Raw genomic sequence first — 25207 nt, 5'->3', positions numbered from 1 at the left:
GGGTATGTCTCTATGCTGGACTTAAGCTCACTGTGTTGCAGAGTGAGGGATTGAATCATCGGTATGTGCATATAGTGCCAAAGCACAGCTAATTGAACCTAGGGCATGGTTCTGTATTTGAACAGTACTGCTCAAGAGGACCCTAACATGTGCAGTCAACATATGGAATGAAAAGAACTAATGGAAAATGTATTTAAGGATGGGAGAAAAAGGGTACAGCTTTTTTTTTTAAATTGGCCTTTGACGTATTTTGCGATATTAACCGGATCAGACAGGAGTTGGTTCCATGTTTTTGCATTTCAAATGGTAAATCTATTGTACATTCTTGAAATGTTCGATTTTAGTGTTTTCTGTGTTTTTTTACTTCCATTACTGGCAAGCAAGATTTGACTAAGTTTGTTTGATATGTGGAAACCTCAACCGTAAGGCATTTTAAAATCAAATTAAAGCCCTTTGAAGAGAATTTGATTATAATCTGCGAGCCTGTTTAGGCAATTCATGGCATCTCCAGTAGCATCACACTTCTATAGAACTTTATCCCAGAGTATAGTGGCAATTTGTAATTTGTGTATATTCTGTAGTAGGTTCTTGGAGAGGAATCGATATAGCCCCTCATTCTCTAGGGATTTGACGAGGTAGAAAAACTGGTGGAAAAGTATTTCTGCGGTCTTCGCCACATCTGCCCCATTCTATAATTATACCCAGCCAACAAGGACACTTCAAGGACACTTCAAAACAAAAAAAAGTTTTCCTGCAGGTTTTGTCACACAGTACGGGCGATTTAATAGGATCAGTATTCTGAACACTGAAGGGTGGCTTGATTTCTGTGGATTATGCCTACTTTTTCTACATTTGTAATGAAGTCCACTCCTGCTTCTGTGGACATCTAGTGGGTTGACCAAAGAGGATGGGTACCACAGGAAGCTAGGGGATGATGGGCTCAGAGCAGGTATAAGGATGAGCCCCTGGTTACCCTCAGTTAGATCCCACCATAAGGCAGGTGGCACTCACAGTGATTGTGACAGAATGCCATCTGAATTTTTTAAGTAGCCTACACCTTTTTAAATTTTAACAATAAAGTGATGTTTCTGAAAGTGAGATCTTCTTATCAGAGTCCAGTTTCATAAAGCTCTGAACAAAAAAGCATTATAGACACTGAACATTGCTGAGCCTGTCTCCTTGCATCCCTAGCAGCCACACTGCAATTAGAGCAGGGCAGGTCCAAGGGTCACATGTACATCCCTGATCTTAGCTGCTGGTACTCAAAAGTTCCAGCAGACAGAGGGGGCTTTTTAACCATCATCACCTTTGGCTCAAAATAATGTTATTGGGTATCCTAGCAGTCTGGTGGCAGTTATTTAAATACAAGCCCTTTCTACTTTTAACACAGTGGCTACTGACGTTACACAATTATACAGCCACAAGCATTGGATATCATATTATTGCCAGCTTATTGAAAAGGGACTCATTCATGACAGGGCTGGGTGTTTATTAGCTGTCTGTCATAGGTGTGCTCAAAACAACCATGTGGGGCCCAGCCCAAGAAGCCTTTCTTTGATCCTAGTGAGGAGTGTCAACACCATCCTCCAGGAAACAGGAACCCTCAATTGGAGGTCTCATGTAAACCAATGCTTCAAACACAGTTTGGTCATTACAATGGCCAACTCAAACAAGGGTGCTGATTGCTGGAAACCTTCCTATTAGTTGAGTCATCTTTGGACTTCAAAACAAAGAGCATTCAACTGGAACTCAAAGTCATCTATTATAAAGGGGAAGACGGAGAGCTCCAAGGAAGAGCAAAGGTCTTCTGACTACCCACCCCAAGGGGAAATTTGGATGATGACCAGCTGGCTGGACAAGGCTTGATATGATATGATATGATAAGGCATTTATAACGCGCCAATACACAAGTGTTTCAAGGCTCGGCGAGGCAAGGGACGGGGAACAGAGGGAAGACAGACAACGATCCTACTAGGCCAGGTGTCATTCAGATCGCTGATGAGACACTGGTACCCAGGAGCCTGCTCACAGGAGGTAACAGAACCCTGTAAGTGCTCTCTACAAACCTTCATGGTTCTGAAGGGCAGATGAAAGGACTCAACGTGACTCTGAGACCCTGGACTGGGTGTCCCAGCAACCACAGAACCATGGAAGTGACTACTGGTTCCCCCTGCATCTCAGAGCCACTGCAATGCAGTTTGGGTACCTTCAAACCCATCTAAACTGCTCCAAGGGAATTAACAATCTTTTTCAATATTGACGCTCGGCCACCTCTGGATTGGCAAGTGTCACTCAATGCCAGTGCTGAAGCTGTGCCATCTCTGAATCATAGACCCGGCAAGTCTTCTATCATCCTGAACTCAACACTTGGTGCCTGGTTACCAGTTTCTTCAATCTCCAAGCCATTGCTGCTGCAGTACGCAGATGCCGTGTTGAGCCTGCCAAGCCCACTCGGCACCAAAGGCAAGTCACCGCCTCTCCACACCCAAGACCACTAAGTCTTTCAGCCCCACCGATCCACCATCGCCTGACTTTCCCTGCATCTTCGACCGGCAAGCCTTTGCAGCTGGCAAACTGTACCTCATTGCTGGAACCTGTCACTGCCACTCACAGACTCATCCGTAGCATGGTGCCAAAAGCCTCTAGACGCCCAGTTCGACACCAAAAAGTTTGGTTTGACGCTGTTGAGGCTGAAAGACAACAACACAGTATTTGAAGGGGCCCTGCCCCTTATGTCGACCTTAAACCAACATTGTGACTTTCAACCCCTCCTATCCTCTACCGTTTTAAAGGCACCCTCACATAATTTGGCATTTTGATGCTGAAAGGCTTGTCTGAGATCCCCTGTCTTATAACCCAAAGTGCCCTTTTCTTTAGAGTCTGCTTTCTCTGTGTTTTCAGTTACAGCGGTGGACTAGTGATATTTCTACTAATTATGTGAGTTTTTGTTAGTTGAATTAAAGATCTTATTTTTATAGAACCTTGCTTGGTCATCCTTTTATTTTGGTCCCATGATTTTGTTGTTTGTTGTTTCTGTGCCATCTCACGCCCCTCCTGAAGCCTGCCCTCAGCCCACGTTACCAAATGAGTGAAAGTGATAAACCCATCGGACTGTGCCTAGTTCACCTTTATGACTGGGATCATTGCTGGTTTAGTAGCAGTGTGGCACAAAGTCAGCGTTTTAGCCAGTACTCCTCACTGTATGCCTGCAGAGCAGAAGTAAACTCATCACAGCGACAGTCACAGGTCATGTGTGCTGAATATTCACCTGTTTTGATCACTTAGATTTTAGGGTTCCCCCTTAAACCTATAGTATAACCTGTGCCAAGTCTCTCCTGTATTCCCAATGAATTTATACAGTGCCCTCCCTAGGGTAGGCAGACCCACATTTTTGGAGAGAACAAACAGATTTATCGATAGTCAGCTCTCCAAAGAGGACACACGTTAAACACAGGCTATTACTGTCACAAGATCCCTGCGCTAGTAAAAAAAAACACTTTAAAAAAGTTCAAGACAGGTTTTTCTAGCGACTCACCTACAAGCAAGTGATACAAGTTTCCCACTACATTGTTTACCGGTAGCATTTCCACTCGCAAACAACACAATATTGCCAATTCAGAGACTACGTGTGAGTGAAACACACTTTTATAAGGTTTGCCAACATCTATCCCATATACTGTGCAGTCACAGAAGCTTTACAACTCTCAGGCCATGGTTATAAGAAGGAAGAGAAGGGAAAGGTAAAGGCTTGGTCCAGCCACTAAACTGAAAAATACACTCAGGTCAGCCAATTAAGGGCAACCACTCAGAACCTATCAGCGATTCCAGAACACAGGTGCAGAATGTCACAGGGACCCAGCCCAAGGGGAGCGAATATTGCCCTATAAAAATTCATGGGCTTAGACTCAGAGGAGAAATTATCTTTCATTAGAGAGGGACACAGCAGTGGGCAGTGTTTATTGAGGAGGAGGGGGTAGAAAAACATTGTGGAGGTGGTTGGAGAATAATATTTTGAGAAGGAAAGTTGAGAGAGTTATTTTAAGGAGGCAAATGTTATTTCGAGAAGGTTGGGGGAATTACTTTGAGGGGGCTGGAACGAGCTATTTTGAAGACTTGGCCAGTGAAAGGTTAATTAAAGAGGCATTTGGAAAGAGCTATTTTGAGGTGGAAGCATCCTGAGAAGTTGGCTGCAGAGTTATTTTGAGAAGGAGATCGCTGAAAGAGATTTTGAGGAGAAGGTTTATCATCTAGGGGATGAGGTTGCTGGGGGATGTGAGTGATAGGAATTTTGACAAGGTGGTAGTAATATTGAAGGAGGAAGGGGGAACGTATTTTAATGAAGATCTACCTGCAGGCTATTCGGAGGAGAGTGGTATGGGGGAATGTTGATGAGAGTCGGGACAAGGTTTGTGCACATCAAGGGTGCATCTAGTAAATTCTGTAGAGGTTGTGGGAAAGGGAAGGAGTAACAGCCGGACAACATAAGAAGCTTCCAGATTGCATGTTAACCCAAAGGCAGGGGGTAGAGAGACAACCCCAATCTGGGACCCACATTGGAAGGAGGAATGAGTATGTGGTCTGATGTTGAGGAGGGAAACGCCCAAAGTAGAAGCAGAGAGGCAATCTACAAGAACCAGGTCAGGACCCTAGGAAATGGAGGTGACAGTAACCTGCAAGGAGACTCGCTATATGAGGAATTAGTCAAAGCTTCCTGCCTCTGCTCTCCTCTTGATTTAAGACTTTCCCAGCAGTTTAAAAGATACACCTCTCAGACGGGAAGAACCTCTGTGAGCAGGAAACCCTGAACTTTGGGGACACCAGAAGTGCAGGACTCAGGAATCTATTTAAGACCTTTATGAAAGACTTCGAGATAATTCAATAATCAAGATTCAGGAACCCTTTTCAGTCCATGATAAGTGGCTTAGAGACAAAAGAAGGCAAAGGGTTCAGGAACTCCTTAAAGCCTCAATGAACAACGGCCCATCATGGAACTGATTTATGAACTTTGATTCTTATTTGTACCCATCCTGTACATATTATCCCCCTCCTCTGTACGTAGACTAACAGTTAGATCAGGTCTCTGTCTTGGTCTGATTTTGTATTCCTGTCACGCATTGTGACACAGGAAAAAGCAGGCGTAGTAGCTAGGAATCCATTAGCAATGATACCTGCCCTCTATGTCATGACAGCCCATGTAATTGATTATTTCAGCCAAATGTGCATGCCTGTTCACTGCATGTAGCTGTTCCATTGACTTGCACCGCTGCATGTGGTGAATGATGATATTCTGTCAGAGAGAGACCAACTCCCCCGGACGCCTATTTGGGTATGCATATGTCTTTCTGCTAGATTCTTGTGTTTGATGTCCAAACTGTGATTCGCTAATCTAGGTAAGCACTGATGACAGCCTCTATAGCAGTCACAAAAATATACTATTAGGTCACATCCAGTTTCCTCCACACCTACAGGAGCCCCTACAACAGGATTGGAAGCCACCTGTAACAGCTCAGCATTTTTCTTTTAATTAGCTGATTATTTTTCATTCCCCTACTTAATTTCTTTATTACAGGTCTGTGTTACTGCCTCCTTTCGGACACTCCCTCAGCATATGCCTGTAATTACTCCTACGTCCCGTCCCCTTTCCTCCATACTTGTGGGACATCTCTCCGTCCTGTGGGGCGAGACCGGAGCACTTTGTAAAAAGCATCCAAATTATTTTCAAAAATGTGTCCCTCCACTTTTTCCTGCACGGGGCCCGGCACGCGGCCGTAACCCCACCCACCTTGGCTCCGCCCCGCGCATCGCCCATCAGTCCTTTTCTCCACTCGATCGGGGCCGGACGCACTTGCATCCTCGGAAGGTTTTCTTCCCTTTTTTCCTCTCTGGCTCTCGCTAGCGTTCGTTTACTAGTCTGTCTATGTCTTTCAAATTAGGCTTTCCAGATTGTTCATCGTGTCACCGTCGCTTCGCGAGGGCGGATCCCCATCCTCTTTGTTTAGAGTGTTTGGGTCCGGAACACCGTTGGGACTCCTGTTTTTACTGTGACTCCCTTTCGGTCCGGGCACTTCAACGTCGGTTGGAGCGATGGGAGGAGGTGTTCCGACACACTCCTCCTTCGCATTTTCAGGCGTTCATCGACGAGAAGAAGAAACGCCCAGTAAGTTCTTTACTTTTAAGAGCACCGCAGCCGGGGGAAACCTTCCCGGGTTCCTCTCGGTCCGGGAGGGGCGTTGATCGCTCTGTTACCGGGGTTTGCCCTGAGGTGCCCATTGAGCCTAATAATTCTACCAGAGTTTTCTCCAAGGGTCTCCGTAAGGGGCCTGTGAACACCGGAGTACGCTCCGAGGCCCCTCCTGTGGGGGCTGTTTGTAGACCCAGTTCTACTGAGTCGTGGGGTACCGCAATTCGCTCTGAGGCCTCTCTGCCGGCTTCCCTCAAAAACAAAACCGGGGTGCGCCCCGAGGCCTTGGCTGGGCTTGTAGTTACCGAACGGATGTTCGAGGCCTGCGCAGATAAGGCTGTTACCGGGCCTGGGTCCGCGTCCCTCGTACAGAGGCTAAAGCTACCAACAGTTCTGAGAGGCCGGACAAGGCTTTGTCGGTGAAAGCAGTTGCTCACCATTCCCGCTCTTGTGGTGACACCAGATCTGTTGAGGGGGCAAAGAAGCAAAGTTCTTTTACCGGCAGGGCCAAGGTCCTTCCTTCGAAGGCTCAGTTGGCGGTTGGTATGTCACAAAAACATTCCAGGCCTCATAGTACCGGCTCGGCCGAGGTTTCTTATGTTAAGGCTAAGATTAAGACCCCTGATCCATCGACGGGACCCCTGCCTCACTTCCTCACGTGCCGCAGTTCCCCTCATATGAGGACAAAATGGCGCCCTTTCCCGCCACGATCACGGTGGCCATTTTAGGTGCTACCCCTACAACTACGCCATCGGCTTCTGGTGTAGGGCTCGGTCTCTAGGGTGAACCTAAGGTCCCTTGTGCGCATCCTTTCCGGCCGGTTTATGATTGGAACGCCCGGATGCCTCTTCCGCACAATGTGTCTTTGCCCACGGGGGCGGCTCCTTTGATTTATGTGGATACAGTGGAGGGTCCGGTGTGGCACCCTTCCCCGTTACGTCCCTGGATTTGTCCACCTCATGAGATGCCTCCTCAGGTCCCAAAACAATCTCCTGAGGATGCCTTCTTCGGTAAATTTCAAGCGCTTATGTGCACCGACCCCATGAGGGAATATTTCAAAGGGCTTTTCAAGGCGATATGTCCACCTGCGCCTCCGGCTTCACCCGTTCCTCCAGTGGTTCCGCCGGCGTCTCCCTTGCCCGTGGTGCCCCTCCCCCCTGCACTTCCGCCTTTGCCTCCATTGTCCCCAGTGGACAAGGCAGTGCCTGACACGGCTCAGCAGGATCCTGATCTGTCAGATGACCCTCAAGGCGATCAGGACAACGAGGACCTTACCCGCTCTATCAGAGCCTTTCATGACCGGGTACTGGACATGATGAGTTTCTTAGATGTTTCGGTGCCCGAGGCACCCGCTCCGCAGGAGGGCGTTCTTTCTGGGACGTTCACCCTGTCTTCCTTGGAGCGTACTGGCCTGTTCCTGCAGAAGGACGTATTGGCCGAGAACCGAAGAGTCTGGGAAAAGCCACACTTGGGACTTTTTGTCAATAAAAAGATTGACGCGAGGTACAGGCTGCATTTTTCGGAAGAGGTGGCCCTGTCGTCTTGTCCGCCTCCCTCCTCCACAGTGGTGGCTGCGGCTACGTTGCAATCCAGACCTGAAGCATCCTCTTCCACGACGGCTACTCAGGTCTTGGGAAAGGAGGACAAGCTCCTGGACTCTCTAGGGAGGAAAATCTTCAACTCAGCCTTGCAGCTCAGGCAGGCCAACGCTGAGTTGATATTGGCGGGAGCTAACATGCAGATGTGGAAAGGTCTGTCGGAGTTTGAGGAGCATATCCCGGTCGAGAAGTTGGAAGACTTCAAAGGAGGCCTTTCCGATGCCAGGGTCTTGGCCCAGGATCTCCTGGAGGCTGCGGCTCATCACGTAGAGAGCTCGGCTCGGGGCCTGATGCTTAGGGTTGATACCTCACGGCAGGCGTGGCTGCATGCCACTAAATTTTCTAAGGAAGTGCAAGTCAAGGTGTTGGACCTTCCATTCGATGGTAAGGAGCTTTTTCATTCTTCTACCTATGTAGAGCTCACCAAAACCAAGGATAGCACTCAGGCGGCTAAATCATTGTCTGTTCAGGTTAAAGCTCCTTTCAAATCCCAGAGACCGTTGTCGCAAAGTCGGCCTTCCTCTGGTTTTAGGGGCTTCCTCGACTGCAAATCTCGCAGAGTGGATACTCCTGCGGGGAATAACCGCCGTAGACAACTGTTACTCTCACCTGGCTCCCACAGAGGCGTCGATCGGAACTGGACAGCTGCGGTCACCACCAATGTGACGCGTAGGGCCGAGATGACGGACTGGACTGGTCCACCTAGCTTCGTTTGCTTGGCCCGTAGGAATATTCTTCTGCAAATGGAGAAAGGGAATTAACCACCCGTGGAGTTGAGCGTAAATCCACCCACCCCCGCTGTTCTCCCCACAGATCACCTTTGATGTCCCCTCTTATAGTCTCACCTGATGGTTTGAAAAGATGAGCTCTCCATCCTGCATTGAGCGCAGGGGTGCGTTGATAACCAGTTGCTTCACTGGCTCAAAGGAATTGGTGAGTTCCAGAACAATATTGACTCCGAGATTCCCGGCAAGACTCCGTAAGTATAAAGTTCGTAAGAGTTCAAATGCCTGACTTTCACTCTTGTCCGATTCCTTGCAGGTTGCAGCTTGACCCTAATGAAGAGTTCCTTGTGGCAACCGGTAGTATTCTGGTAAGGATTTGTATTTTCCAACACAGTTCGATAAAATAATGTCAATATGTAACCTGTTGCTTTCTCCCTTATTCAGGCGCTGAGAGAAAGTATGAAGTCTCGGGGAATAATACCTCTGGCGGTAAAATCAGGTAAGTCTATTGTGGTGAGGAGGGTTCCCCTTGTTAGTCCCTTTGTTTCACCTTGCTGTCCTTTTGTTTCCCCTTAGGGGCCGGGGTTCGGCAAAGATGCAGTGGAAGCTGCGCTGACCCGTGAAGAGGAATAGTACCCCCGGTGGTAAAATCAGGTAAGTCTATGGGGGGGTAACTAATATTCCTCTGTGTATTCCCTTAGCTCACCTTGCTGTTCTTGTCTTCTCCTTAGGTGCCGGAGTGCGGTGGGAACATGCAGGAGGAAGCAGTGGAATGTGAAGATGCTGCGAAGGCCGGTGAGTTCAGCGCGGCGCTGCAGCAGGCGAGGTGACGCGCATAAATAGCTTCTTTCTTCCAGCTCGAAGGCGCGATGGATCGGGAATTCAGGTAAGGATCAAAGGTATTGCTCTTGTTCTAACCTTTTCTCATTCTTTCTCCCTTTTTCTAGGAGCTCCAAACTCGAGGCGGGCGTGGCAGAAGGCTGGATGCAGACTTGCAGGCACAGTGAGCGTTATGCTGCTGGATGCAGAATAACGCGAAGCGTGTGCTGCTCTTCGGGCGTGGTTTAAATAGCCTCTAAAGTAGTCCCAGGTAAGTATTCCTCCCCAGCCCCGCCCGAGTAAAAAATAGTCCCTAAGTAAAGTAGTCCCTTCCAAGCTTCTTTTGGCTTGGAGCTCTTGCAGCATGGTCTGCATCATGTAAGTTTGCAGCATGGTCTGCATCGGGTAAGTTTTAATCTATGAGCCTGGCGCCATAGGCGCCAGGACTGACTCTCCATATGAGCATGGCGCCATAGGCGCCAGGACTGGACCCAAATAGCCCCTAGCAGGGGTTTTTGGGCTTGCTTGGGATAACTTGATGCCTGCTTCCGGGGTTGCTGGACTTGGTCTGGGTCAGACCCTCACAGACCCTCACAGAAGACAGATGGGTCTTGTCAGTCGCTCGAGCGGGCTTCCGCTTACCTTTACCCTCTAGCCCACCCCTCAACCCTCCTTTTCAGCTGTCGGGCTCACCCTCCCTCAAGGCCGAGGTTAAGAAACTTCTGGACCTCAGAGCTGTGGAACCCGTTCCCCTTGGGGAGCGAGGGGAGGGCTTCTATTATCGGCTGTTTGCGGTGCCCAAACCCAGCCAGGCTGGCCTGCGCACCATCCTAGACCTTTCCCAGTTCAATCTTTTCCTAGCCCAAGAGAAATTCAAGATGATCACGCCCAGCCAGATACGCTCCTCTTTGCAGATGGGTGATTGGCTCAGCGTTGTGGATCTTCAGGATGCATACATGCATATCCTGATTTGGAATCCACACAGGAGATACCTCCGCTTCTCTTTGGGAGAGGAGCACTTCCAGTTTCAGGTGCTTCCTTTTGGCCTCAGCTCGGCGCCACGTGTCTTCACGAAGATGATGTCGGTGATTGCGGCCTATCTTCGTCTCCAGGGTATCCATGTGTATCCTTATTTGGACGACTGGCTCTTACGCAGCTCTTGTCCGTTGGCAGCAGGGGGACACCTCCAGTCTCTCCTTCAGCTCCTGTTCCATTTTGGGCTGTCGGTGAACTGGCGGAAATCCTCCATGACGGTCTCACAGGACCTGATCTTCCTGGGTTTTCGTTGGAACACGATCGACTGCAGAGTGTATCTGACCGGGGACAGAATGGCGGATCTGTTGGCCACGTGTCAGATGTTTGCACAGTCGGAGAGCATGTCGGCCTGGTGGTTCCAGAGGCTTCTGGGCCTCATGGCCTCGTGTGTACTGGCTCTTCCTCTTGCTCGTCTCAAAATGAGACGGACCCAGATGGCTCTTCGGAATTCATGGCGTCAGGCAGCGGATCCGGATTCCATGCGGATAATGATTCCGGATTCCATGAGAGTGGACCTGGATTGGTCGTCATCTCTCAGCAATCTGTCTGGGGTCGCGGGGTTTCAGGACCCAGTCCCCACGGTAACGATCACGACGGACTCCTCCCTCCTTGGGTGGGGTGCGACGTTAGATCTTCTTCAGGTCTCCGACCTCTGGTCGCCTCAGGACAAGCTCCTGCACATAAATCATTTGGTGCTTCTGGCGATCTTCCTAGCGCTCAGGGCGTTCAGACCGCTCATTGTCAACAAGGTGGTCCGCATAAGAACGGACATTGTGGTATCAATGTATTACATAAACAAGCAAGGGGGAACAAAGCCCCCCCCACCTCGTGGACCTGTCCATCCAGATTTGGGAGTGCGCCGTGCTTCATGGTGTCTGGCTGCTTGCAGTGCACATCCCGGGCCAGCTGAATGTCACAGCGGATGCCCTCAGCCCGCGGACAGTGGTCAGCTACGAGTGGGAGCTGAAGGCGGAGGTCCTCTCATGGATTTTCTCACTTTGGGGCACACCGGAGGTGGACCTCTTCGCCGCGGCGGTGAACAAGAAACTTCCTCAGTATGCTTCCAGAGGGGGGCTGGGAGCCTCCTCTCTGGGGGATGCTCTAGAGATTCCATGGCACAACATGAGAGCTTACGCCTTCCTGCCTTTGCCTCTAGTTCACCGTGCAATTTGGAAGTTGAAGAACTCAGTGAACTGTTCCCTTCTACTGATAGCCCCGTGGTGGCTGGCCAGGTTTTGGTTCTCAGAACTTCAACACCTGTCGGTGTATCCACCGATCAGGTTACCAGTAACTCCCGATCTTCTTCACCAAGGGGAACAACAGATGTGGCACCCCTCCCCACAATCGCTCAGCTTGGCGGCATGGTGCCTGAGTTCAAGCCTTTAGAGCAACTGAGTTTGTCTGCGGATAACATGCGCATTATCCAGGCAGCCAGGAAACCCTCGACCAGATCTCAATACAGCAGTAAATGGCTCAGGTTCTGTCATTGGTGTTTGGAGAAGAAGTTGGATCCGAGGGTGGCCACGATTGACACGGTGCTGTCCTTCGTGTCCTCCCTAGCAGAGTCAGGGGTTCATGTTCTGTCATGCAGGACTTATCTCTCAGCGGTTTCCGCTTACCTTTCTACAGACCTGTGTTCTTATTCTCTAACTAACCCAGTGGTGAAGAGGCCTTTTGCTGGCTTGACACGCCTCTACCCTCCGGTTCGGAATCCGCACCCGCCATGGGACCTAAATGTAGTCCTGACGGCGCTGTGCCATAAACCCTTTGAACCAATGGCTACGGTAGACCTCAAGTACTTGTCTTGGAAAGTGTCCTTTCTGGTCGCCGTTACGTCAGCAAGGAGAGTGAGTGAGCTCCAGGCATTGTCGGTGGAGCATCCTTTCTTGGTCTTTCACAAGGACAAGGTAGTCCTTCGGACAAACCCATCTTTTCTACCGAAGGTAGTGACCGAATTCCATCTGAATCAGTCGATCTCCCTTCTGGTCTTTTTTCCGAACCCTGCCTCAGAGGCTGAAAGAGTTCTACACTGTCTTGATGTCCGAAGAGCTCTTAAATTCTACCTGGACAGGACTTCCGAGCTTAGGAGTTCTTCTCAACTTTTTGTGACCTTTGGTAACCCTCAGGACAAGCCGGCATCTAAGGCAACTATTTCCAGGTGGATCGCCGCCTGCATCACAGAGTCTTTCACCGTCCAAAGGCTGAAACCTCCTAAGGGTATCCATGCACACCTGGTGCGGGGCAAGGCAGATGCAGTTGCTTTTCAGAAATATGTTCCCTGGGAGTCCATCGCTAGGGCAGCTACTTGGGCCTCCCCATCTGCTTTCTGTAAGCATTACTGTCTCGACATGAGCTCTAGAGCTGACGCTCAGTTTGGTCAGGCTGTGCTGAAGAACCTGTTTCAGTAAGGGGTATTTCCATCCACCCGTAGTTCCTGTAAGGAGTGCTTGGGAATCTCCCACAAGTATGGAGGAAAGGGGACGGGACGTAGGAGTATTACCAGGTTACTCACCATAGTGACCACCTTACTCCTAGTCCATAGTCCCCTTTCCTCCATACGCCTGCCCGCCGTCCCCTCTAATAAGGTTCCTCTTGCTAATGTGTCTTTGACCCGGCGATAGAAAAGGACTGATGGGCGATGCGCGGGGCACAGCCAAGGTGGGCGGGGTTACGGCCGCGTGCCGGGCCTCACGCAGGAAAGAGAGGAGGGACACATTTTTGAAAAACATGTGGATGCTTTTTACAAAGTGCTTCGGTCCCGTCCCACAGGACGGAGAGATGTCCCACAAGTATGGAGGAAAGGGGAATATGGACTAGGAGTAAGGTGGTCACTATATTGAGTAACCTGGTAAAATTGCCATTTCCTCCTGATCATCCTGCATGAGGAGCTTTTGTGCTTCTGCCACCCATGCACTGTTTTAGAGTGCCATGATCAAGAGGATAGGTAGGACACTTAGGTTGTTTGTGCCTCCTTGGGCACAAGGGCATTTTTCCTGCAAGCGAGGAATTTTATGGGTTTTGAAGAATGTTCTTCAGGGACTCCCTACGCCTCACATCAAATGAAAGCCTGCAAGGAAGAAGGTACAGAGTAAGGGATGTCCAGAAATGCAAGTCAATTTTTATCCCAGGCACCCTGCAGGGGAGATTCCTTTCCGATAGTATTGCCATGTACAGAAGTACTCTTTCAGCTCCTCCAAGATACACGGGGGGTGACCATAACTGCATTAAGGCTATGAACAGGGATTGCTCCAATTGTCTGTATATGCCTGCAACCAGACAGAAGTCCAAGGGGGTGCGCTGAGGACACTACATTACTGGGGACACTAGCTCTGACTGTGCAACCCTTGAACCACCTAGGCCAATGCCTGACGTTTTGTTCCTTGCCAACTGGAAATTACCAGAAGGCCTTCAAGGGCCTAGCACACAGGCTTCACGACAGCAGTAAAAAGACCCCATCTTCACATTCAGGTGTAGCATGCTGCATATCTGAAAATGACAGACCAAAACCATAACATGATGGAATAATGCACCTAGGATTTGTGCATCCCATCTAGGGAAGGAGGCTTTTGGAGGGGCTTCAATGGCAGATTTTTCCTTGGGTAAACTGACAGCAAAGTCTGGTTTAATTTATGAATTATCCTATCCGATTTCCTACTGCCCACAGCACAACGAGGTGCCCTTACCCCACGCTCCAGTTTGAACCAAGCAGACAGGCCCATAGTTCAACCCACAACCTCTTCTGCCACTTGGTATCAAGACTCCTGGACTCCTCATCAGAGTCTGTTGCTCTGGGTTCCTGCTATCATTGCAACCTGGACCCCAGTGGTTTCAACCTTCAGTGCATGTCATGTAAGACCATGCAGAAGGACACTTTTTTTAGTAACTCATGAGATCGCAAGGCATACCAGCATATTTTAGGGTCCTTGTGATGGAGCTCCAACAAATGGAACGTATCCTGCTCCAACTCATAAACCTCCATGAGGTCCTGCTGCTCCAACTCCCTTGCTGCACACAAGCTCTTTAGCTCTTGCAACACCTAATTCTGGGCCAATTCCGTGCAGAAGCAAGATGACATAGCAACAGTTCAGCTATACTATCCGTTTTGGTTTAGGAACATACCTGATTTGCATATGGTCTTTCCTCTTCTGTAATTCTAGGCATGCTGTGAAACGGTCATCTGAAGAGTTGTCCAGAGTATTGCCAGTGGTTTAGAAAATGTTAATACTTTCCAGCCACCTGCTTTCTGTTTTGTATATTGAAGGTGACACATGTTAAACTTCTTGTCCGGTGGCCCATGGGCACACCCTGCTCCTCTGGTTATTAAGGGTAACATCAAGACACCCAAAAAGGCTTTTGCCCCTGATTGCCATAAGCATGAGGGCATTAACTGTATACATGCTGCCTCAAAACCACATGTTGTGCGCTTTTTCAATATACAATATCCTCGGAAACATACAAGAAGACTTTGCAGGGTAAACTAGTTAAAGTGAATTGCCACAGATTCTGTACACCTCACAAGGAGAGGACAAGAAAAGAGTTCCTCCCCAGTCTCAGGATACAGGAGAGGAACATTTTCAAGCAATAACACCCAATTGGGGGGGAGGGGATCAGAGGGGGTGGATCGGGTGATAACGTCCTGGGGCCCAAGTTACGCGAGGACCTTAATAATTCACATTGGGCTGGACCGGGTGTTACTACAATTAGCACCCTGTGTTTTCAATCTAGAAACCTGTGGTACTGATAGCAATGTATTTTGTGCTGAATGGACAGGATGCGCTCGCAGCGTCCCATTCATTCATACAAAATACTGTCCATCCCTGAGCTGGAAGGCGGGGCTCAATGCGGAGCCCCTCTTCCATTTCAATGGCAGCCCGGGAGGCTGGAGTGGCAGCAGCGGCGTTTGCGCCGCAGCCAAAAGAATAAGGTGAGTGGGACAGCGGGTGGGGAGGGAAGGGAAATGTGACCGGAGGGAAGGAGAAGGTGGGGGGAAGATGGCAGGACGAGACCGACCTTTAGGTTGCTGGGAACACGGGTTTGGATTATGAGATTTAGTCCGCATCTTGGCAACCTGTCCTCACACACCGTGCAAGGTCCCAGGACAACCCGTGTCGACACTAGGAGCAGCAATCACCGGTGAGTGTACCCCTATAACCACCCTCACTGAAGGTGCCATCCCATCAGAAATTTCCCAGCAACATGTCAAGCTCTGAAACTAGCCCTGTGAGGGCCAGCACAAGCTCATCCGTCAGAAAGAGCCTCACCACAGACCACCCTGACCCAGCACTAACCACGCTCATGCCGCCATTTGACCCATTCACCACGGGGGCAGCCATCAGATGGGAAATCTGGCTACAACAATTTGAAATGCACCTTGACGCCAGGGACATCACTATAGCAAAAAAAAAGCGTACTTTTCTTTTGCTCAACATCGGGGCTGCCGCCCTGCGCCTATTCAACGCTACCCCAGACCGCGGAGACCACAACAACTACGACGCGGCCAAGGCTGTACTCACAAACATGTTCAAACCAGATCTTAACCCAGACTACGAACGCTTTCACTTCTGCATGGCCAGGCAGCGTGAGAAAGAAACTGTGGACAAATTTCATGCTCGCCTTCGTGAAATGGCAGTAGGCTGTGAGTTCCCGGACGAAGAGTTCGCAATCCGCCTCCAAATAATCAACAGCATATCCTCAGAAAAGCTGAGAAGAGCTATACTCTCGGAGAGGAACATGCACCTATCCCGCATCCTAGAAATGGCGCGCCTTCGTGAGCAGACGGAAGACCAGGTAGCAGTGATTGAAGCAGCGATCCAAAGACTCCCGCTTGACAACCCTGAACCAACAGAAGACGTCGCAGCCATATCCAAACACCAGAACACTCGCATGAAATATGGCCAGAAAACACACATGCCGCAAAAGCGCAGCAAAGCTTGCAAATGGTGTGGCGGCCCATGGCACAAGGGGGAATCCTGCCCAGCATGGGGATCCACGTGCAGGAAATGCAACCGTCTCAATCATTATGCTGCAGTCTGCCTGAACCCGCCAAATCGAAACGACAAGGAAACTACATCACGACCGGCACAAGAGCGCCAGAAGAAGTTTGCACCGAGATAGTCTTCATACCAACCTGACCGGAAAGGAAAAGCCAGGGCCGTTGACCATTCTCAAAGATCCCCAGACACGAGCGATAGCGACGACAGCGATGACAGTGTGTCCCCCGAGAGAAAAGAGAGACGGAAGAAAAGAAACAAATGGATACACCGAGTACACCTCATATCAGCCGTTGAACCGCACCGGTCACGACAAAGGAAGAGACCATCGTGCACAGTCATCTCCAATGGTGAACCACTGAAAGTAGTCATTGACACTGGTGCAACGGTGAACGTAATGCCAGTGACGGCATTCAGCAAGCTTCGCCCGAAGCCCACGCTTCACAAGAAGAAGGTCCGACTATATGCATATGGATGTAAGAAACCCCTACCCGTGCAAGGGTCTTTCAAGTCAGATTTCGCCCACAAAAACACTAATTGCAGGGCGCGCATCTATGTTGTAGATGCCGGCTGTGAGACACTGCTCAGCTGCAGGACAGCGGAAAAACTAAAATGAATCCACTTTGCATTTGACCTCCAACACAACGAACTCGATGGTTTACTACAACAACACAAGAAACTATTCCAAGGCATAGGGTGTCTCAAAGGCCGAACCATCAAACTTCATATAGATCCCACTATAGAGCCGAAAGCCGTATGGCATTGACGGATACCATTTCATCTGAGAGGAGCAGTGGAGAAAGAACTGGCCAAGCTCGAAGAAACAGGTATAATTGAAAGAACGTCAGGACCAACCCCGTGGGTATCGCCCATGGTGGTAGCCCAAAAACCTAAGCAGCCCAACGCTGTAAGAATTTGTATAGACATGAGACTTCCCAATGCAGCGATTGGAAGGGAACGCCACATAATCCCAACGATAGATGAGCTCATTGTAGATCTCACAGGAGCAACTATATTCAGCAAACTTGACCTAAGATCCGGCTACCACCAGCTCAGATTAGCCAGAGACTCAAGATATATCACCACATTCTCCTCTCACCTTGGTCTAATGAGGTATAAACGGCTCAACTTCGGAATATCATCAGCTGCAGAGGTATTCCAACACGAAATCCGCAGGGTCATCACTGGCCTAGAAGGCACCACAAACATCAGCAATAATATTCTTGTGTACGCGTCGAATGAGAGAGAGCACCACAAACGCCTGGCAGCAGTCCTGGGCAGACTGGAAGCAGCAGGCCTAACGCTAAATGCAGAGAAATGTGAGTTTGCAAAGGAAGAACTATGTTTCTTTGGATACATTTTCAGTGCCAAAGGCGTGTCCCCTGACCCTTCCAAGGTAAACGACATAAAGAACACAAAGGCACCTCAATCTGCCACAGAGGTGAGAAGTTTTATGGGGATGGCGACATACTGTGCACGGTTTATTCCAAACCTCGCCAACATCGCAAGCCCACTCCGAGAACTGACCAAGAAGGACCAGAAGTGGGAATGGACATCGACCCACCAACAGGCATTCCAACAAATTAAGGACACATTGTCAGCATCCACAACCATGGCGTTCTTCAAAATAGAAAGACATACTGAACTCCTCGTGGATGCCAGCCCGGTTGGCCTGGGAGTGGTACTAATCCAAACAGACAATGAAGAAAACGTGTTCTCCATTGCATTCGCCAGTCGGGCACTCACCAAACCAGAACAGAACTATACCCACATAGAGAAAGAAGTCCTCGCTATCCTGTGGGGATGCCGCCATTTCAAAGTATACCTGCTAGGCAAGAAAGCAAAGGTCTTTTCGGATCACAAGCCCCTGATCCCGATATTCCGAGGTTCCGCTCCTCATCCACCAGCACGCATTGAGAAATGGATGCTGCAGCTGCAGCCCTATAACATAGAAGTCGACTATCGTCCAGGGACAGATAACCCAGCGGACTACTTGTCCCGTCACCCGAGACCTGCCACTGAGGGAGAGCAACGCCACTCTAAGGAAACCGATGAACACGTATGCCACGTCGTCGCCGACCACGAGCCCTGACCCTACAAGAGGTAGCACGTGAGACAGAGGTCGACACTATCCTACAACACACCACTGCTGCTGTCCAGTTAGGAAACTGGAAGACCTACCTCACGTCCATGGCTCAATGCACCACATCAGCTCAGACCAAGCCCTCCGGCTAGTGCACAGCGGACATCAGGGCATCATCAAGACAACGGCATACCTAAAGTCCAGAATGTGGATGCCCAACATACAACAAAGGGTAGTGGAGCTAGTGGAATCCTGTGCTGCTTGCCAAGCTTCCAGGAGACCTGAGAACCCAGAGCCTATCAGCAGCGCTCCGAGAAGCAGCAAGCGGTGGGACGCAGTTAGCATGGATCACTGTACAATTGCCGGCGAAGGATACCTACTCATGGTGATCGACGAGTTCAGCAGATATCCTGAAGTAGAACACGTAGCATCCACTAACGCAGAGACCACGATCCTCACACTGGAAAAGATTTTCGCGACACATGGAATCCCAAGAAAAGTGAAGAGCGACAACGGTCCATCGTTTACCAGCCAAGAATTGCGTGACTTCTTCAAAGAAATAAACGTTAAACACCAGCGAATCACCCCAAGGTGGCCCCAAGCGAATGGCGACGCAGAAAGATTCATGGGGTTGCTCAATAAAGTTATTCGCATCGCCAAAGAAAAAGGACATCCATGGCTGAAGGCCGTATATCGATTCCTAAGAACACACAGGCAAACCCCACACTCATCCACAGGCATCAGCCCTGTTGCCCTCATGCTCGGAGTACCCATACAGGCAGAGCTCCCGATACACCCTCAGTGGGTTGCTCCCAAACCTGATATCCCAGCCATAGACGCCATGCGACTGAGGCGGAACGAACAAGAAAGCATTGCCAGGCGAGCCTGCCACCGAGATCTAACACCGGGTGATACTGTGATCGTCAAAAACCGAGCAACACCCAAGAAAATGTCCCTCAACTTTGAGCTTCAACCATGGACGGTCAGCGCGACAAACCCCAGCATGGTCACCATCACCCGAGGAAGTGAAACCGTGACAAGAAACGTGTCACACTTCAGGAGAGTACCAGCTGAACTATGAGAAGAGCACCCAGTGTCCCCAAGAAGCGAGGCGATAACACCTCACACGCCCCGGGACCAAACATCTCCCAGGGCCTGTGCCTCACCAACAACCTCCGAGACACCACACCAGCAAGAAGACCCGACTGAACTTGTGACCCCAAGAGTGGCCACACCAGAGAGAAGTAGCACCCAGTACCTTTTGAGAGAAAATCCCAGACCATCATCCCGTCTCCAAGGATACGTAGTGGACGGAATCTACCTACAGAAAACCCTGCCAAGATGAACTCAGAAACATCTGAATATGTAATACCCAGTTATGATTGTTTATGTTGAACAGTTGTGTAAACACCTCCACTTTGGGGAGGAATGTGGTGTCACGTGCCCAGTTAGTTCGGGGTCACGTGACACAGGAGAAATAAAGGAATCACCGGAACTGGCGTTAGAACGCCAGTCCGGGTTTATGCACCCAACAGAGTGGTCGCGTCTTCCTTGCCCGCGAACCTAGCGCGCTGCGCGCCATCGCTGGCCCATCAAGGCCTACACAAGGATGTCGGGTCTGCATGCTGCACAGCAGACAGACATCACAAGCTGATTGGTTGACTCCTCCGCCCCAGGTGCACATTTTACTTTCAAATGGATTTTGTCCTCCTATGGATTCCTCATCATAGATATATATTAAGATTCCAGGAGGTTCTGGGAATTTGTGACAGAGGGTTCTGTTTATAAGAGGACTAAAAGGGCCCAAGGATCACATGTAGCTGCTGGGGCGTGGGTTGACCATTTTGCCTCACTATAGTATGGTGAATGAAACCCGGTAGATCAGTTTGCGCCTCCTGTATTGCTACAGTTTACCTTAAAAGAAGTAATCACTATCTTTGAAAGCCAGGCCCATAATCGTCTGTGGTGATGGCTTGTGGGAAGGGCAAAAAGCAAATTAAGATGAATTCTATGTTATGCAATGGGGCAGTTATTTCGAGAGTCCAGGAATTGTATTATCTGGGCATCCGATTTTCTTCCGTGGTCTCTAGCTCTGCACATATGTTTAAACAAAAAACTAAGATTAGCCAAGCCTTGGGGGACTTTTACGTTTCATGACTATGAGCCAAGGCTGTCTCCTGTCCCCTTGATATGATTCTCAAAGTATATGTGGCCCAGACGAAGGCAGCAACCAATTATGGGGCCTCACTCTGGGGTATAGTTTCTCCAACAACCATACCCATGCAGGAAAATCTTTTCTTAAAAAGATTCCTGGGTCTTCCCGTTTCCGTGCCTAATTTTGCTGTGCACACTGGATTGGGTATCAGTTATTTGGAAGATAATTGGGCTATGGCCCCAATTTTCCATTGACTTTGCATTTGAGCCAATGGTAAAGCAGGTCTAACCAGGGATCTCATTTCACCAAAATGCCAGGGGTAGCGGAAGTGACATCACACGACCCTTGAACTCTGATGACATCACAGAAAGTGATGTCATTTGACCCCACCCCGAAGTGACATCACGGGAAGCGATGGAACACGACCTTTCACCCCACGACAAAACAGGAAGTGGCATCACATAGCATTGTTTCTGAGTGCACTACGAAAAATATGGTTATGATATCACTGCAAAGTGATATACATTTCATACAAGAATGGATCACCATATGTATCGTTAATATCAGTGCGTATTGGCCCATATAACCAAATAACTGTGATTGCAAGCAGACGTCCAAGGCCAAACGATAATGATGTGTTATTATATAGCACTTAGGCTTAAGCGCTTCATATAGTACAAATATACAAACAATATCACCCAACTTGTGTTGGTACTCATTTATCAACCTCAGCAGGATGAAAGGCTGAGTTGATCTTGCTTGGAGTCGAACCTGCAACCTGCAGATCACACACACCTTTCAGCAGCCAGCACTCAACCCACTGAGCTATCTTACCGGCTATAGCCATCAGAAAACCCGCCACTCCAGAAACAAAGAGCCACATGCTGCTGGCCACATCCCATTTCTTTTTTTTTGGGGGTAGCAAGGGAGACCACAGGGGTAGCAAGGGAGACCTCCCTGGCGACCCCTGAATGACGTCCATGGTTCTAAGTTTATTATTAAATCTCTATTGGATATGTGTGATTGGTCTAAGATTCCAACTCAACCAGGCCCACCAGAACCTGCTACGCCAACCAACTCACTGTTCCGCCTATTAACATGGCCAAAGCAGGAGGGATAGGCTTCCCATATCTAGCTACAAAGCTTTGGAATGCGCTCCTCACTGCACTTAGAGCAGAAAAGTCTCCCCCTGCCTTTTGTAAAAACCTAAAAACTGCTCTCTTTAACGAACTGCTCTCTGCCATCTCTCCTCCCCACTACATCCAATCTTCATGCTTTTAAAACTGTCCTATGCAAATTGTACATTAATTATGCCTGTATGTTTTCTATATGTAACTAAGCTCTGACCACTCTTTGTAACAAGCGCCACGATGCACCCGGGCTGTTGGGCGCTCTACAAATTTGAATAAATAAATAAATACCTAAATAAATTCCCTGGTTGCAGTATGTATAGAAAAAGGTCTCTTCCATGAATGCATTTGCATTTTCCCTCCTGGTATCTTATTGTCCGATGTGGAGAAAACCTTTTACATGACTTCTTTTAGTATTTTGGTTAAAGTACAGTGCAAGTTCAATGAATTACGGGCGGGAGCTAATTGACTGATTACATCCATTAGCCCGGTGTACTCGCTGCAATTCTATCTCACTTGGGTTCCAAAAAATCTGATTGGTGGCTGATAAATCAGTCTCGTTTTAACTGCTGTTAGGCAGAATTACATGCAGTACCCATTGGGAACACTACACACAATTAAGACTACAGGTGTAAACACAATCTCACCTTTGGTATAAGTCTGTACTACACAGTTTTCTGGTAGCAGGGCTGAACAGCCAGGCTTATCTCAAGAGGGATGTGAGCAGTACAAGGTGTTACACAACGGACTTGTAGTCACAGTGGTTCAAACAAACACTTACTCCAGGTTTCTTGGTAAAACAATATTAATTTATTTACACAGTCTTTTAGAAAACATTCCACTAGCAATAAGCAGCTCAATATCACACTATATCACACTATAATACACTCCAGTACCCCACCAATACGTTTCTGAACATGTTCGGCTCCCCAGAAGTGAGAGCAAAATGGCACTTCAGTAACTTGAAAAGGGAGTAAAAGACACAAGTTATAAGAATTAGACACAAATATTTTCTTAGGCAGGGCAAATAGTTTCAGTTCACTACAAGAGGCAGTTCAATTCAATAGGCATGGGCCAAAGTCAATGGATCAGTGTCTTGGATAGGCTAGTACAGTTCTGGTAGTAAACGGTTAAGTCTTTGCCAATGTTCTTAGAAGTAATTTTAAAAGACTAGCAAAGTCAATTTAACTATACATTCACTGGGAGACAGTAGTCAGTCCGAGAGAAGGTACTTAAACCTTGGGAAGTCTGAAAGACATCCCTGTGCCACTGCACTGAGGGTGCTGTGTGACACACAAGAAAAGATGATGCATATGGAGTTGTCTAAAACTCCCTATCCAAAGAACACAAAAGTAAAACACACATCAAAATACACGAAAGAGTGGGAGAAAAGGCTCACACTCTTTCCAGGTAAAAATCAAAGTCCTAGAAATCCAGCAAAGTTGCTGGGCGTCTCAAAAGGTAAGGGAAATGCACATTTATGAGAATTCTCCCTAACAACTGCTTATAGCTATGTGCTCATAGGGCTAGCGAATATTTTGCATTTTGTAATGTTTTGAACTGCCTATGATAATATCAGAGAAGCATACATTTTTCCGGTGCTCAGGCATTTAAATTTTAGACAGTGTCACCCTGCTTTGTTATTTCTGTTACAACCATACTCCCTGTATGCTGCTTGGATCATGTTAATGTTTTTAAAGAAGGCTATGTTTGTCAGGAGTATTATTCTTTTGTAACACAGAGTTTTTCAAGGCTAAGGAAGTCAGGGTTTGCCTCAGATGTCCCAGCAAGACTCATGGACCTGCCTTTCGTTGACTCAACCCTATTTGGGCATCAGTCACACAATAGCTTGGAGAACTACAAGCATCAAAAGGCACGGAAGAAAAGCTAGGGGCAGCAGTGCACCAGCAACAGACTCGCCCTACGAACCAACCCTGGAAGGTTCAGACCCTTTCAATAGTTCAGCACCTTTAGCCAGAGAGGAAAAGGTTGGAGCTGAGGGCTCTCAGAACAGCGCTGATGGCCTTTTTATCCTACCTTGCAGGGGGAAACGGTCCTGATCATGACAGGCAATCAGTGGCCATGTACTACATCAACAAGGGAGGTGGTATGGGTTCACTTTTTTATTTATTTATTTTTACATTTGTAGGAGCACGCATATCCCATGGGCATCTAGGTGCTAGCCCATGGGCATCTAGGTGCTATTTACAGACGTGGTGCATTCAGTAAGTAGGTTCGTACAGTCTTTGTTAGTAGAACAGGTGTCTTGAGATTTTTTCGGAAGTGATGATAGGAAGGTTCAAATCGCAGGGGAATGGGTAGGTTGTTCCAGAGGTTTGCTGCCACCGCTGGGAAGCTCCAACTCCGACTCTTTAACATCTGAATCTTGGTCAGGCAAGGCACTGGCTTTGGGAGGATCTCAGCGGCGTGGACAAGGTTTGAATGTAGAGTTTCTGGGCTAGGTGAGTCAGGGCATTGTTATACAGGTATCGGTGGGTATTTGACAGGAATTTGGATTTAATTCTTTCTCTGACCGGGAGCTAATGGGCAGATCTTCTAGCATCAGAGATGTGGTCATACTTTTTCAGTTTCAGTGCAGCACGGAGGGCATTGTTTTGTGTAACTTGGAGCCTGTTTACGTTTTTTTCAGAGGTGCCGCAGAGCAAAGCATTACAATAGTCTTGTTTAGAACCCACAAGGGCGCAGGCAACCATGTGACGATTGTCTGGGGATAAGAATGGTTTACTGGCCTGTATCAGCTTGGCGGCGTAGGCTGATGTGGACGTAATGTGGCTGATTTAGCGGGACATATTGAATGAAGCGTCAAGGTGGATGCCCAGGGTTTTCACAGCGGGGGAGACAGGGATCTTGTGGCCGTCGATGCTAAAAAAAACAAAGGCTGAGTTGAGTTTTGCCAGACAGGCTTGTGTGCCAACTATAAGGAGTTCTGTCTTCTCATTATTCAAACATAGACTGTGTTGGGCACTCCACATTTGGATCATTTCATAGATCCTGTTTACATTAGCCGAGTCCTGCTTGTTGGTGCCAGAGGGGGGGTGAGGATCTGGGAGTCATCAACATAATTCGTGAAGGTGATGCCAATGAATCAAGGTGGTTGAATAGCGGTTTAGTGTAGATATTATAGAGAGTAGGGCAGACAAAGGAGCCTTGTGGTGGCCCGCAAGACATAGGAGTCGGGATGGCAGCCGCTTCGTCTGCAAAAACTCTGGAGGTTCTATTATCGAGGAAGGAGGCAATCCAAATGGCAACTTCGAGGGAGAAGCATGCGATGGAGGTGAGGTGGTTGCAGTGGATCTGGTGGTCGACAAGATCAAATGCTGCTGATAGGTCAAGGAGTAGAAGGAGGAATAGCTTTCCTGTGTCGTTGGCATTGTAGAGTTGATTCTTTAAATCAAGGAGAGCTGTTTCTGTCCCATGTCGGGGGTCAGAAGCCAGACTGGCAGGGGCTAAGGATGTAGTGTGTTACCAGG

General features: G+C 48.6%; 1 protein-coding gene across 1 annotated transcript in view; it reads left to right on the top strand.

Annotated features, from left to right (window-relative positions):
• Nucleotides 1-25207, top strand: part of LOC138505087 (sodium/hydrogen exchanger 11-like) — a 789434-nt gene that overhangs the window by 252305 nt on the left and 511922 nt on the right. The window lies entirely within an intron of this gene.

The sequence above is a fragment of the Ambystoma mexicanum genome, chromosome 11 (genome assembly GCF_040938575.1).
Source record: "Ambystoma mexicanum isolate Mex_15411 chromosome 11, UKY_AmexF1_1, whole genome shotgun sequence".
NCBI classification, from domain to species: Eukaryota; Metazoa; Chordata; class Amphibia; order Caudata; family Ambystomatidae; genus Ambystoma; species Ambystoma mexicanum.
Note: the sequence above shows the minus strand (reverse complement) of the source record. Positions and strands in the feature narration are given on the sequence as shown.